Here is a 7,085-nt window from a genome sequence, read left to right on the forward strand (position 1 = left end):
GTACCCCCACATCTTGAATACTGTGTACAGATGTGGTCCCCTCATCTGAAAAAAGATATACTGGCATTAGAAAAGGTTCAGAAAAGGGCAACTAAAATGATTCGGGGTTTGGAACAGGTATGAGGAGAGATTAAAGAGGCTAGGACTTTTCAGCTTGGAAAAGAGGAGACTAAGGCGGGATATGATAGAGGTATATAAAATTATGAGTGGTGTGGAGAAAATGAATAAGGAAAAGTTATTTACTTGTTCCCACAATATAAGAACTAGGGGCCACCAAATGAAATTAATGGGCAGCAGGTTTAAAACAAATAAAAGGAAGTTCTTCTTCACACAGCACACAGTCCACCTGCGAAATTCCTTGCCTGAGGAGGTTGTGAAGGCTCGAAGTATAACAGGGTTTAAAAGAGAACTGGATAAATTCATGGAGGTTAAGTCCATTAATGGCTATTAGCCAGGATGGGTAAGGAATGGTGTCCCTAGCCTCTGTTTGTCAGAGGGTGGAGGTGGATGGCAGGAGAGAGATCACTTGATCCTTACCAGTTAGGTTCACCTGGCATTGGCCATTGTCGGAAGACAGGATACTGGGCTGGATGGACCTTTGGTCTGACCTAGTATGGCCATTCTTATATTAATAGCCATTGATGGATCTATCCTCCATGAACTTATATCATTCTTTTTTGAACCCACTTACATTTTTGGCTTTCACAATATCCCCTGGCAATGAGTTCCACAGGTTGACTGTGAATTGTGGAAAGAAGTACCTCCTTATGTTTGTTTTAAACTTGCTGCCTATTAATTTCATTTGGTGATACCTTGTTCTCGTGTTATGTGAAGGGGTAAATAACACTTCCTTCGTCACTTTCTCCATACCATTCATGATTTTATAGACCTCTGTCATAGATCGCCTGTGACGTAGTCTGATTAAAATATAACCATGCAAACCATTGTTGCTACCACTGCTGTATAATTGCAGCAAATCTTATACTAAGTGTAACACATGGCCAGAAAGGTTTAAACAGCTTGCAGGCTAACTAACCCAAAGTGACCTTTATAGACATGTTAGAAAGATATGTGAATGGTAATTAGGGCCATTCTTGCTAAGTAGACTAGAACTTTGAAATGCAAACCTATATTGTTAGAAGTTACAAGTGATACTAATTGTGTGTACCTTTAATGCTAGCATGTAAACAGACAGTTCCTGTGTGTCACTATAACTATTAATTCAGAGATCAAAGGGGAATATTAACATTTAGATGAATCTTGGGTAAAATAATGTCATTGTCTATATGTCTCTTTGAAGTTTGTGATAGATTGCCTAATGAATAAATTGCCCTATGTTAATTTGTTTAATTACTGGTGGTGTTTAGAAAGCAAAAGGTTACATTAAAAGCCTATTGTTTAACCAGGACTGTGTGATCAAATGAATGCTAGAACACTGTATAAAAGACAGTTGGATCCTGATTCTGTCATCTCAGATCTGCTTGAGGCTTCTTACAGGGGGAAACTTAAGCCATAAGGACTGAGATCACACTCCTAAGCTGGAACACCCTGAAATGATATTGAACATTGGATCATAACCTATGAACTAAATTCTAAAGGAACTGTTTGCCACTATGAAGCTCACCATCTCTGCAATGAATCTGAACCTCAAGGATTAAGCTCGTCTGTATGTATATTGATCTTTTAACCATACTCTCTCTCTCTTTTGTTTTTTAAAAATGTTTTTAGGTTAGTTGTTAAGAATTGGCTGTAGTGTGTATGTGGGTAAGATCTGGAATATTCAATAACCTGGGAGGTAATGTGTCCGATCCTCTGGGATTGGTAGAACCTTTTCTTTTATATGATGAAATTAGATTTTCAGAAATCATCATATTTGACTTATGTACCTGGATGGAGGCCTGAGGCTGGATCACTTAAGGGAACTGTGTTGTTTGGACTTCTGAGTAACCAGTAAGGTAATAAAGAAGCTGTTTATGCTGGCTTGGTAAATCTAAGTATTGCAATATCCACCAGCTTTTTTGCAGTTCACCCTAATTGACTGACCACAGCTGGTCCCCACTGGGACCCAGGTCACACCCTCTTAGTCGTCTCTTTTCCAAGCTAAACAGTCCCAGTCTTTTTAATCTCTCCTCCTACGGAAGCTGTTCCATCCCCCTCATCATTTTAGTTGCTCTTCTCTGTACCTTTTCCAGTTCTAGTATATCCTTTTTGAAATGGGTAGACTCATACTGAATGCATTTTTTCAATGTGTGGGCCTACCATAGATTTATATGGTAGCATTGTGATAGTTACTGTTTTACTGTCTATCCCTTTCCTAATGGTTCCTACCACTTCATTAGTGTTTTGACTGCTGCTACGCATTAAGCAGATATTTTCAGAAAACTATCCACGATGACTCCAAGATCTCTTTCTTGAGTGGCAATAACTGATGTAGACCCCATCATTTTATATGTATAGTTGGGATAATGTTTTCCAACATGCACTTCTTTGCATTTCTCAACATTGAATTTCATCTGCCATTTTGTTGCCCAATCACCCAGTTTTGTAAGATCCCTTTTGTATCTCTTTTCTGTCTGCTTTGGATTTAACTATCTTGAATAATTTTGTATCATCTACAAACTTTGCCACTTCACTGTTTACACCTTTTTCCCTTGACTGTTTTTGAAACTCATGCCACAGAGGGCACACGTCCATCTACCTATTTTCATTTTCCCTCCCCACCTGGTGAATGCCCCAACCTGTTATCCAGGAATACAACACATCTGTAAGATACTAGTATGTATCATAAATTCAGATACAAAGATGATACATGCATATAAACAGGATAATCAGACTTAGCAAATCATAACTCTTCCATTGACACCTTATAAGACGTACCTTGTACAAGATTTGTTGCAAATGTATAACAGCGATAATATCAATGATATAAATGGTCATATTCAATCATACACCATCATAATGAGTCACTATCTAACATATTAGAACCCAAGACTCCTAATTCCACATGCTCTAACCAGTTGATCACATTGCATCTCATATGCAGCCCTTATTGTGGCATTGGCAACCAAGCAGCATATGAAACAATTTGGCAAAGAATAACAGGGAAAACCTTTACTCCTAAGAAACACGGTAGGGCATGTTTAATGTCTGTACAGGAGGGAGGAAATCTAGACCAGATCCTCAGCTGGTGTAAATCAGCATAATGCCACTGAAGTTAAGGACAGTGTATTGACTCTCAGTATTATCGTGATAGATTCCATATAAATACCTGTAATAAATAATAAAGATCCTAAAATGTTTATAACTGTAACAGCATAATCCAGTATTTACTATGCAGCATCCTCCCTGTCAAAGTGCCTTAAGGTCTTTTCGTATGCATGGAAACAGATTATGCAGCTGACAGCTGTTCCATTGCTGAGTAAATGCTTCCTCAACAGCAGTTGATGAGCTATCTTTAAGGGGAAAATCTTCATCAGACTTAATTTTTTGTCAAAAAGAATAAGATGTAGCATTAGTTACCTTCCTGTTATCCTGATCCACTAGTTTCTCTCTAGCAATACAAAGTTTGGTAGCAACAAGTGGCCCACTCGATATTTGATGTTTTAGCCTGATGTTGCTCCCCTATAGCTTTCTGTAGGTTACCTGGGAGTATGGTGCATTTGCATAAGGCCTAAAATCCTTTTGCACTTTTTTCTTTACTTTTTTTCTAAAAATTTCTAGCTTCTCCGCCCAGCTAACATATCGCCATGTACTGACTTCTGCTTTCTGTGCACCACTGTCCTCTACTGGATACTCAAAGGTTTATTCTGAACTCCATAGTTAAGGAGCATAGGTTACGTGGCAACTGTAGCAGAGGATAAATAACTGGGAGCAACAGTGGCCCACAGAAGAGCATTTTAAAAATCAATATTAATAGATAAAAAAATTAAATAAAGGTTTTAACTTTTAAATCAATCTATGTACTGATATGGGCCTCTATAGTATCTAGGGCCTGGTTTACTTAAATAGTTTCTTTATAAACTATTTTTAGCATCAGATAATGTAAATAAGCATGTCAATAGTAAAACTTTCAAATTTAATGAAGATGCTAGAAAAGCATATAAAGGAGGCAAAAGGCACATGCCCTGCAATTAACATTAATGTACAGGAATCACAATTCAGGAAGCACTAAACCACATAATTAACTTTAAGAAGGTACTTAAGTCCCACTAGAATCACCTTGCAGCTAATGCTTGAATACTTCACTAAATGAGGGACCTAGAGACCACAGTGGATCAGTTGGTGAATACAACCAAAGGGCAATACCACTGCCTGGAACTATACCCAATACTTTCATAGCATGGGAGGGAAGTCATTAGTCAAAACGTATGTGATGTGTTATTTATTAATGTGGGGGAAGCTTATAAATGTGGGTTCATTTACACCACCACCCTCTGCTGATTTGTTTACTGGGTTTTTCCCTCAGTGAGAATCTACTTGTTTCCGTTTATTTGCCTTGGGAAATTATTTCTGCCCCATTCTCTCTCTCACCAGGGCAAACCGATGACATCTGTGGACAAGACAAGCCATAGGGTCCAATGCATTTTCCGTGGAGCTCACTTTTCAGCTGATGATCCCCCCCAATCCAAAGCTGGCCCACAACATTTTGGCACCTGAAGAGGAGAGCTCAAATGATGCCCCCATACCCCTTCGCTTGGGCCAAAACTTTGAAAGGTCTCAATTCTGCCTTCTTCCTGTTCTATTCCTCTCATAGTACTGCTCTGCTACCTACCCCAATAAAGGAGAACTAACAACTTAAAATGCCTTGTTCAAAAATTTTAAGTAACACTTAACTTTCAAATGCCTGAACAGCAAATGTAACTTTTCTTGTCTGCATAGTAAACACTGGCATTTTTATCTGTTTGAATAATCAAAGTGGTGCTTTCCGTGCCTTCTTGGTTGCAAAGATATGAACTGCTTCCTGCTGAAGATCCATAGTCAGGGCCAGCTCATGCTCTGTTGAGATGGTTGCAAGGCCGACCAGCCTCTCCGGTGTCATTATGGAGCGTAGATGTGTTTTTATTAACTTCAGCTTGGAGAAGCTGTGTTCTCCACTGGCAACTGTTACAGGAAGTGTTAGAAGTATGCGCAGAGCAACAAAATCATTTGGAAAGAGGGCGGTCATCGTATTTGTGCACATATATTCCAGAACAGCCTTTGGAGTTGATCCTGCTGAAATGTATCTTGAAAGGGCTTTCAGTTCATGACCTAAATCACTCGCATCAATATCGCACATGTCATCATGTGTCAACACTGTCTCTAGTGCCCTGCATTGCTGGTGTAGGTCTTCTTCAGGTATAGTGAGGAGTTTTGGAATATCATACAACATCCCAAATACACTGCTGTGTTCCTTGAGCTGCATGAAATGTTCTTCAACTGACTGTATTGCACAATCTAGCACCTGGTTAAATAATTCAACTTTGAATTGTTGTTTGGGGTCTCTTATGGGATTATCTCGTGCCTCGTAATCAAAATGTCATCATCTTCGGTGACTCTTGTATTCTGAAATGGGTGGGAAAATAGATTCAGTGCGAAGTTCCTCTGCCAACTTCTGTGCACTCTTCAGAACATTTTGGAATCCCTCATCTGACCGGTAAGACTGTAGGTATGACTTCGCTTTGTCCAGTTGTTCCATTGCTCCAGATATATCAAGGTCAACACCTTGGAGTCTCTTGTTCACAACCTTTATTTCGAACAGTATGTCATGCCACAACACTAAGCCACACAGAAATTTGAAGTTCTGTATGTTTCTGGTGATTCCATTTCCCTCTGCCACTGTTCTCCCATGAACAGTTCCTGTCATAGCATTATCCTCCATAATGGCAACTGTGGCATCATCTATCTTCCCAATTTGGTGTTTGATAGGCTTTATCGCCTCCACTCGACTTTCCCATCGTGTGGCACTCAGTGGTTTCAGTGTCAGAGAGGATGTTCCCAGATACATGTTGCTTCAAAATTTGCCATCAATGAGTTGATGCACAGAAAAAAACATAGATGCTTTGAATTACATTAAAAAATTCAGCAGCCTCACTAGAAGCTGATGCTGCATTACCGACCACCAAGTGCAATGAATGAGAACTGCATGGGACAAAAAAAGCTCGAGGGTTTAACTCTTGGATCCGTGTCTGCACTCCTGTTCTTTCCTCTCATTTTGGCACCATTATCGCAGCCCTGACCTCTCATGTCAGCTATCGCAATTCCCAAATCTTCCAGCTTTTTAAGAAGCACATTTGTCATACCAGCTCCCGTAGTATCATCAATGTCAATACATTCTAGAAAATGCTCTCTGACAGTCTCACCATTGCAGGGACATTTTCACTATGTTCTGTTGTTACAAAACGCACCATTAAAGTCATTTGTTCTGTATGGCTGATGTCAGGTGTGGAGTCCAGAATAACAGAGTAATATCTTGCTGACTTCAGATCTGCCACAATCTTCTGTTTGACTTTTTTTGCCAGTAACTGTGTGATCTCAATTTGAATTGTTTTTCCAAGGTAGTGGTGTGTGTACATTTCTTGGGTGGTGACCCTTCTTAGATGCTCCTGGAGTACAGCATCAAACTCAGCCATCAGCTCCACAATTTTAAGGAAGTTTCCATTGTTTGGCACATACAGCTGATCTGAAGTGCCACGCAGTGCTAGGTTTTGGGTAGCAAGCATTCTCACAATGGCAATGAGCCTTTTCAGAACATTTTGCCAGTAAAGAGACTCTGATGCAATCTTCTCTTGATGCCAATCATCTGTGGTGGCCTTTAACTTTAGTCTCATCTCACGCTCTTACCACCTATGGAATGCTCTCTGGTGATTTGCTGCCTTCTTGTGGCATGCCAGATTTCTTGCTAGATTTTTTCAGTCCTTTGTTCCTGTAGAACCCAATGTGGCTAGAACATTAGACTGGAAGAGTTTGCAACAAAACCAGTATGCAGCATTCTGGGCTTTTGAGTACATAAGCCATGGCCTCTCCACTTTGGCACCTTTGGGATTTCATGCCAGTAATGTGTTGGATGGAAACTTCTATTTTCCTTATCTTTGGGGAAGATGAAGTTT

Source organism: Lepidochelys kempii, chromosome 2 (assembly GCF_965140285.1).
Source record: "Lepidochelys kempii isolate rLepKem1 chromosome 2, rLepKem1.hap1, whole genome shotgun sequence".
Classification (NCBI taxonomy): Eukaryota; Metazoa; Chordata; order Testudines; family Cheloniidae; genus Lepidochelys; species Lepidochelys kempii.